Source organism: Semicossyphus pulcher, unplaced genomic scaffold (assembly GCF_022749685.1).
Source record: "Semicossyphus pulcher isolate SPU_LCO1_2020_fin unplaced genomic scaffold, fSemPul1.0.p SCAF_18, whole genome shotgun sequence".
In the NCBI taxonomy this organism is placed as follows: domain Eukaryota; kingdom Metazoa; phylum Chordata; class Actinopteri; order Labriformes; family Labridae; genus Semicossyphus; species Semicossyphus pulcher.
In genome coordinates, this window is record NW_027211691.1 from 943,830 (window position 1) to 953,845 (window position 10,016).

Below are 10,016 nucleotides of genomic sequence, written 5' to 3' on the forward strand. Positions count from 1 at the left end.
TTAATAATGTTTGGCCTTTTAACAAATAAATACTCTGTGTGGCTTAAGAGGAAGGCTGACCTTAGCTGGAAAGGATGACCTACCTTCACTGTTTGATGTTGACAACATTGGTGAAGTGGCTCTGGTCAGCCATGCTTAATGTCAAAAGCATCAAGACGATCAAAAGGCCGCTCAACAGACTGCTAGCATGGGCACACATGTCTCACATTACTGCCTTTACCAGCATAAAGGGACCCTGATTCTAATTCTGATTCTGATGGCAAGCGTCGGTATAGCTTTAAAACAACTTTAACTAATGCATCAACCAATCCATTGCAGTCTACGCTATGAAATACAATGCGTTTAATATTCCATTTATATATTTGGTTTAATGCATGTCTCGTGGCTTATTGGCTACATAATTGCTTTGCTATTCTAACTACCTAAATGGTCTGAATTATTGCGGAAAGGTATTGAAAATTCATTAGCAAAATGTTGTTAAGCCTAATTATTCTCCAGTGGTAACAGACCCCACATTAATGAGAATATTAAAGATATTAATGCTTGTTATTTATGGTCTTTAGAGGTATGAAGAGCCATGTTAGAAATGTTGATGTTGATTTTCATTGCACACTTTGTTATATCAACTAAGAAAGGCTCTGCACCACGTAGTGTATGCTGGTAAAAAGCCCTAAACGTTGAATGTTTAGTTGTTGTTTTTTCACCAGCAGGTGTCAGCCTCGCTTCATGAAATATCAGCTGCAGCAGCAGGGCTGGAGCTGACATTTCAAACAGCTGTATGTATGAGAAAAGTTACCTCCACTTTCCCTTTTTTAACAACATATTATTAAACAAAAATGTACAAGTTAAACAAAGAAAAACTATTACTTATTAAGAGAAAATATAATTTTAATATATATAATGTTAGATTATTCATCACTGACTTAAAACTTAAAAACTGACCACCTCGAGCCCTGAGCTGATTCTTGTGTTGGTTAAATGTGAATCTATCAGAACCACAGAGCTTCAGTCCCAGTTAGGGAAGGCTTCTTCTGCTCCTGTCCAGTCTTATGAAGTCCCTCAGCTTCCCATCCCCACCCCCGAGAAAATCTCCCCTTCACTTCTCGAGATGCCTCCAAATTCCTTGCCAAATGAAGCCTTTTCTTTGAGGAGCGACGCAAGGGCATTCCTCATCAAGGGGACACAATACCCCCTTTCACCGTGGCCAGGCTCTGAAATTTCACAGGTGATGGGAGGAACGGTGGACACTCGATCCTCCTTCCTCCCTCCGACGTAACGTACCAGAGTGAGGGAAAGGAGCGAGAGAGAGAGAGATGCTGATCGGGAATGTGGTGGCAGGGGAAAAAAGGGGGAAATAAACTGAATTTGGGGGGCAAAGTTGCAGGTATATTCCTCAAATGTGCTAATTTTCATGACAAAGATGGTGTCTGACATATCAGAAGAGGTTGACATCTACTCTAGATGTGGTTATAAATTAAATACCAGTCCGAATTGTACATGTCTGTCTAATGGAGCAGAAGGAAAAGAAAAAGGGGATGGACTATAGAGGACAGGAGCGAAGTCAAATGTAAAAAGATGACAGATAAAGGGCTGTTACTGCCTCTGTAGGCAAGCTGAGGTAATGATAGATTAAAAAAAGTCCTCGGATTCTGTCAGCAAGACATTATAAAGTTCAAAGCTTGATGTTTGTATTTTTAGTCATTTAGGTGATGAGCTGACCTGGAGAAAAGCTTCGGAGTCAGTGTCTTATTCCTTCAGTGTTCCTTTACTGAAGCTCAGCAGCCTCTTGATATTTCATTAGGAGAAAAAGCTGATTATTACTATTTAGAAACTACTATTATTTTACAAAGAGTTACATAAACAACAGTGGGAATGTGAGAGATATTCCTTTTTTATATCTCCATCTTTGGTTCATGGCTCTTCCAGTCAAACCTTCACATTCAAACAGGGGGCACAGATATTATAAGTGCATTTCTATATGTGGTACTTGTTTTGTAATCTTCTCAACTGTAGAATAAGTCACAATGTCTGCTTACAAAAACTTCTTGGTAGAAAACCCCTGCATCACGCACACAGTTTGATGAAGAGGAGCAAACGTGAGCGAAGAAGACAGAAAGAGATGGTTGTTATGTCTTGGAGAAGAGTCAGTAAGTTAGTTTAGTTGTGGTTGGTGATAAAGGCTGAAGATTGTGTTAGAGTTAGTCTGACAGGTTTTGTTCTGTTTTGCACCACCGTGCATATGAGTGTGAGTTTCGTCTCTGTTGATGTACAGTTATCTCTGCTGGTGTCTACCCCTAAGTGCCATTTGTTGTTACCACAGTGTCATTCAGTCTTTATTAATCATCAGTCCTTAGTATCTTAGTCGTACCCACTACCTCTTTTATGACAGTAACTCCTCTGACACAGCTTTCTAGCTGGTTGCTCAAAAGGGCTGCCCTGAAACAAGGTCAGCACTGAACATTCTGCTCATGTCTCTAAAGTTTTTCATCTTCTCTCTGAGGCTGTCCACAGAAATACTTTCCAGTTTGGTTCTCGCCTCAGATAAATAGATTCTGCAAGTACACACATCCAGTCCTGTTTGTGAGTTTAATGGATTTATTAATAAAAAGCTACTTTAAAAAGTCCTCCAGAATAAATTCAATTAAACTTTTAATACATTGCAATCTAAATACTTCATACTGAAACTTATTTGGAAACAATAATATACACTGAATAAAACTGGACCTCTAAGGAACAAAATGTGAAGTCTTTCAGAGGTTAGAGAATCTCCTCAACAGGGTCCTACAGTCCTCATCCAGTCCCCGTGGCCTGTGTATTCCCTGACCGGGCACTGAGGGAAGGCTAATGCACATTAGACAGTAAACTCAGGTCATGTCCAGCCTCTGAGGCTTTAAATGGACTCTTTCATGGTTGGGGCAATGAATGGGGCGGCGTGGGCCTCTGTGGTGGGATAGTGTGTATTTCCAGCAGCCTGCATGGAAACTGCATTGAACCTTCAGTCCAGAGCATATCATGACTGCATTGTGCCTGTATATTTCACGGACAGAGCTCGGCTTATTTCACTGGAAAACTGGGACTTTCATTTTTAGTTTTTGCATTTGCACCTTCTGCATCCTGTTTTCTTTGTAAATTCATCCTGTTTTTTTTTACACCTTGGTTTTTGTACCACTTAACATACATATAACATATTAATCATCAACAACAACATATTAATTAGAGAGCTTTAGAAGAGCAGAGAGTTGTGTTATCTTAGGATGAGGCAAGTCTTCCTGTTTCCTCCTGATTCCAGTCTTTGTGCTCAGCTTAGCTAACTGGCTTCTGGTTCAGCTTCATATTTAAACGATAGATTTAAGACACGTTTTATTTTTCTTCTGTATCTCTTGGCAAAAGAAACTGACACAATTCCCCAAATTTGCCTTAAACAGTGATTCCAGCTTCTTGAATTTTGTCAGTACTAGCTTCCCATCCTCTTCCTCTCTGTCTGTTTGACACTGCATGTGTGTGTGTTTGCCAAAGCCCATCTCTCAGATTGGTGTGGAATGCCAGAATGTAGTGACTAGTTTCAAGTTTGCACTTCTCCTTTAGAGCCGAGAGCAGTCATGATTACAGAAGCATACAAGCCAATTTAAGTGTTTGAGTAGGCTATTAGTAAGCTGGTGTTTACAGTAAGTTCCAAAACAATCATCACACTGAAAAGTGAGCCTCATTCCACCTCATTCAAATGGATGCAGTGTAATGGCAGTCCATTTAATAGATGTTGAGATTGTCAGTCTGGATCACACTAGTTGCTGACAGACCAATGTTTCCATCCGAAGAACTACTATCTCTGCAGTCCATTAAACCAAGTGTATGTTTCTATATTGATAGTTCAGTGTGGATATGGAGAGAAAATTGTCTCATGTTATTTTCAGTATTTCCAAAATACAACTCAGTTCAGCCCAGTTAACCTGGAATAGCTACAATTAAGGGAAGGATACCCAATGGTAATGTTAAGAGTACAATTATAAAGCAACAGAGACACTTGAAGCACCAGCGTCTGCTTCTTCTTAAAGTGCTCCAGACTCATTTGTTCTAAAAGACAAGGGACAAAATGTCCCTCATGCGTACTCAGTGACAGCGCTCAATATCCCAGGCTGACTGTAGATATGAGTTCTATTAAAACCAGTCACAACATGTCGTTTATATGAGACCATTAAAAAGTTACGTAAATGTATTGTGTTAATTCATGTCAGCACTGATTACAAATCCATCCCGATGACAGATGTCTTGTACTGAAGACTCATGTGGCCTACAGATGTGCCTTGTTGTAAGGATTAGGCTGATCATTTCATCTGTAATTTATGTAAGAGTTGTCATCGTCTGATTCTGTTCTTAAAGAAAAGTTCTTAGGTCATGTCTTACATTTGAACGGACATAACAATTTGGAAGGAATAAGAAATAATTGCCTTTGCACTCAAACCTAAACAATGCTTATAAAGGGGAGCTGTGGGGTGGATACTTCAGGCTTCATATCCACAGCACAGAGCTTGATAATTATGGTACATAGTGGATCTAAGGATCAGAACCTCTAATTCCCAGGAGACTCTACAGCTGATCAGTCTGAGTCCAGGCCAAGTCAGAAATAATAAAACCTGTTCGATTTTGTTCAGAACTTTCCAGAAAGCATTTGATAGATGGTGATGTAGAGGAAGTTCAGCCTGCTGAGTTCACAAATATGAAGCTTCAGCTTAGATTTCAACATGCATAAAAGATATACAAAAATATGTAAAACTCAGCTTTTTAAGATGTCTGGACTCATATCAGGCATCCAAAAGTGATGCAAGCAGCAGCTACGGTCACAGCAGACATCTCTATTTTAGTTTTGCTGCTTGACGTGGTCCTTAGGCTGAATTGCAAAGTAGGCAAACATTTTACTTGCATCCCGTTTTCAGTCACTGAGTAAGAAAACAGCAATCTTCTGTGATTGTACAGGTGAGCTGAACTCCAAATTCCTCATGCAAGCAAACTTCCAACTGGAGAGAGAATTTACGTTAGGCCTGTGCACACACTTCTGCCCTTCTCTGCTCTCTATGATTAATGATAATGAGGGCCCTGTGTTAATGCAACCTGCACTCCCTATTGGACAGGCTTAAACCAGTTCACATGTTTACCTGCCAGCTCCTTTCCTGTCCATGTAGGAGAGGGCTAGGTGGAGAAAGATAAGAAGTGTGCAGGGATCAAACAAGGTGTCAGCCACTCTGGAAAGAGACTGTCGAGGGTGAAGGGAGGTCAGGGATCCAGGGTTGAGGCAGAATGTGAGGAATGTTGCCTGCAGACCTGAATACTGCAAACTAGTGACAACAGAGAGATAGCATCTAAGAGTTTGCAGAGTAATGGCTCAGGGTCAAAGTTACAGGATGAGAGATATTAGCAAGAGTCCAGGTCCAACAGACCATCCATGCCAAATGCATGAAGTTGTTTGAAGCGCCACTCAGAGAGCTTTGCAGTGAAGAGGAAACGCAGTTTATCCATTTTCAAGATTCAAGATCTGTATTTGTGAAAATGAAAAATGGCAATGCCACCAAAGATGGCAGAAAAAAAGCCACCACACCAATACAAACACACATTTTACACTACTTTCAAGCTAGTCTAAGGTTACCCCTGTTGAAGACCCCAACCACCATAACAACCATGTCAAGATGTCCTCTCTGATACCAAAACTACCCACTGTACAGGTTAAATCGTGGCATATCGATGTCCTCCAATGTTGGCATGTACACCACTATGATGACCGTCACACCAAATTCCAGGGGAAGGCAGAATGGAAGACACAAGACTGACAGATGCTTCAGGCTTGATGAGCAGGAATGGGAAAGAGTCCCAATATCCTCGGGGTCTAACCAGTTGTTGTTGACAATGGAGAAAGGGTCTTCATCCTTTGATCCACCAGAATCCTCTCCTCATGGAAAACAGCAAGAAAGTCCTCTGGGCAGACAACCCAATCCAGCACTAGCTGGGTCAGCCACGTTGATGCCACAGACCCTTATGTCCCGCTGAAATCCAATCCTCTCCCTAAGGATCCCATCTCCCACAGACTGGACATTACCATAAAGGATGCTGGGCAGAGTGAGAAGTTTGACGTCAGATAAAATGACTACAAACTTTTAAATGTGAAGGATGATTGACTTCAAAACTCAAATGTTTGGCAATTTCACTTCAAACATTTCTTTCCTCTTTCATAGAGTGCTTTGACACAATTACATGTTCTCAGTCTATTCTGAGGCTTGAGGAGACCACAACAGACTCTGGCATGAGGCCCATGGTCTGTGGTTTAACACTAGCACCAACCAATCATTGTAATTGTGATTCAGTTACTTTTATAGACTGGAGTATGACAAGTAAAGAGAAATCAAGTAATGCAGCCATATTGAAAAATGAAGTTCTTTATCGTCCAACATAGTCTCGATAAAGCCGAGTTTTTATAGTGTTTTTATTTAAATAAGCTTATGTACTATATACAAAACTAGCATGGATTTGGTTTGGCACTGCCGTTCTCTGAGCTTAATGTTAACAATGTTCAACATTTTAGGTTAGCATGCTAGCATGATGATATTTGTTCATTAGTACCAAATGCAAAGTAAAGGCTGATGGGAATCTTTCTCATTGAGCAAAAAATTGGTCATACACTTAAAGCAGCAGTTAATATTGTTATAACAATGTATCTCTGTATAACTATGATTTTAAAGAATCATGTGACAATGTAAAGGTGTTGTTCGGGGTTGATGAGTCCTGAATAACTGAACTGGAACAGCTGGAAGTCCAGATGAGCAACTGTTACAACCTCCAACATGGTCGTGTCAGTGTTGTGACAACTTTTTTCCATTGCCCCAAATTGTTCCAAAATAAACACAGCAGTTTCTGCAGACTTTGACCTTTTTGATAGCACAAGATCAAAAGTGTTATTAGAATGCATAATATTAAGGAACATAAAAAGCCTTATTATGGAAAAACATCAAATAGTAACTGACTGAAAAAATTCTATGGGTGGCACTAAAGGAAAAGTCAGGGGTAACCAGAAGGGTTACTGCTGAAGGACGATCAAGCCCCTGGGGGCGGCACACAATAACTCTGGGTCTCTGTTGGGGCCAGCAGTTACCTGGATAACTGTTACTCAGTTTGTGGGACAGGACTCTTCGGTCAGCTGGTCACTGTTCACAGTCTCGCTGGCATTTAAAGACTCAAGAATGGAGTTAGAGATGAGAGATGACAACCAGATTGGTATCTGCACTCGGGCCTCATGTCTGTTTTAAGATCTATGCCAATCATCGATCAATATAAAGCTAAATTGATGTCAGACAATAACTAAGCTTCAAAATTAGAGCAAATGGGTCCTGCTCACTTTGCTCTTCACACAGGCCTTTTCCCCCTGCTAACAATTAAAGCTTAGTCAAATGTTAATGATGAATTCTACTCTGACAACAAATGGAAACCAGCCCTACTCCCATTAGTCTTGTCCCTTTCCTAAGTTCTTTGTATTTGATATGTAGAGATACAGAGATAAGGGAAACACCAAAGTCAAAAAGATTCACCAAATTGGAAACATGAATAAAAAGACAGAAGTGATACACCCAGAGAACATTTAATAAACCATCTCTGATGGGAAGTAGGTACACAACATGAATGATTGCATGCTTTATAGCTTTACATTCAGCTGGTATACAGTGTCATTGGAAACAAGGATCAAACAAAGCTATCCTTGGACCTGCCACAGCTTTTAGCTTATGGAGTAAGCAAGTATAGTGTATTCTTGGACACAGCTGTTCTATTTCACCGCAGAGATCCCTTAATCATAATTTTGCTAAAGGCTGTCGTACCCTGTGCTCTACTTTGCCATCCTGATTGATGTTTCCTCTTTATACGTCGCCGTAATCCACTGGTTCAGCCAGACGAGCCACTTCAAACTTTTAATTATCTCTCTGATGCACGGGCACCTCCCTGCGCTCCACTGAACCACATGGTGAAAGAAGGCACACAGCTGGACTACAGCAGGAGTCCTCCACTTTTTCTTTTGGAGAAATTATGTTTTCTGTCGACATCATCGAACCTTTGAAGTTGGTTTTTCCAAGAGATGTTAGATGAAGAGCAGCCGCTGCATGCATGCAACAGCTTTGGTTTGTGCTGCCACAGCCACAACCGTTTGCCTGAGAACTTTCCATGTAAGACATGAATAAATCATTATATTGTTTTATTTCCAATCCATTTGTCCACAAAAGGCCTCCCTGCAACGTGCTTCAGGGTTGTCATATAAAATTACAGCTTCATAATTCCCTCCTTCAAATCATCTCTCCAACTGGATATCTTAGGGTTACTGGCTGCTTTTTGTTAATCTTGTATCAAAGAAATATCTCCATTATTTAATAAAGTTGAAGAAATGCTGTGATATCATCTGGGAAGGCCACATAATACACCAGCTGAGAGGGCAGTGGCTTCAGTAACAAAAGACACATGGAGACCATTCACACTTAAGTGATTCCAGTTGCAGCCCAGATTCAGACCATTGCTAACATACATCTAGCATAGATTCAATTTCAGTGTTGCCTTAGTGATATTTTTTTCTGTTCATTTAATAATTTCTTGTTTTAGACTTTTAGCCTCGAATATTTTTATACTTTAGCTTCTTTTATTTAACTTTTTACTGTCGCCACCTGTGGCCTTAACAATCTGCTGTAGTAATAGAGAGTTAGCAGTGCAGCGAGGTTAAAGTCAAAGGGCCATTTAAGCACAATCCTATCATTCTAATGTGAGGAGGATGTAAGAATATGACATTACGATTACCACTACTTCCAAAGTCTCGACTGCCAGTCTCCACCACCTCTGTCGTCTGGCTGCAATTCTTTAATTATAGAAGGCCTGCCTCCATGGTGTCTTTGAAATCAGAGGGCAAAAACCATTCAGCCACTTATCCCTTCAATTAATTCTAAAACATTTGTAAGCTTGTTTTTCGACTCCATAAAGTGGCAAGTAGTGTTCTTTCAATTACTGTACTTTATTTAAGTACTCAAAGTTAAACATAAACATATATTTCAATTATTTGCTGCATTCTACGTGTACTCCTCTTATTTTAAGGAAAATGTTTTTACTCCACTACACTTGTCTAACAACTGTGGTTACTGCATAATTTACAGATGAGGATGTGACCAATCTCAGAACCCTTCGGCTGTCATCTGACATGTTTCCAGCAAATATCTGGAAACTAATAAGGGATATCCTGACCAACGCTTTCTCTTCCATGTGTTGGTCATTTTTTAAAGTCTGACTGCAACTTCAAAAGGAAGAATTGAGTTGGATTTGAAAAATAATGTCTATGACTGGATTGTTATCTGCACTCATATGCAAATATCTGTAATAATAAAGAACTAAATCGTCATCAGGTGTCTATAGCTGTTGGCTTCTGGGACTGCAGATCAGCCACTGCGTTCAGCCTCATTTGTTCACACGGACAATTTTTCTTTAAGGCAACCTGCTCAAACATGGTTGGTCAATACTTCTCAGACAACAGTTTCAAACCAGAATGCCTCAGACACCAAACATCGAGTCCCCTACCTCCAGATTCAGCATTAACATGCAGATATTTGTTGTTGCATGTCAGTGAAATCTCTCTTGAAGAAGTGGTTTTACAGTCAGAATTGAATTTTCTCTGGATACCATGAACGACTAACAACGGACCATTGGGTGGAGTGAAGTGTCAGTCAACTGTATGAGCTCAGTGAGTCCTTATAACAGAGCAGCTGCAAGTTAACACTTACTTTATTACCATGAGACCATCATGTGTTTCTGGTCAAAGAGCTAAGTGCAATACATTAGGCCAATTATTGACAGTAATACATATAATTAAACAGCATACAGCTTTTAAGGAATATAATTATTTACTTTCTGCTGCACTCACAGCTAAACCACACACTAACATTTTAAACTAACAGCACAACTGACTTTTTATCATTTTATCTTTCAGCTGTGCCATCTGGCCTTTTTAAGAC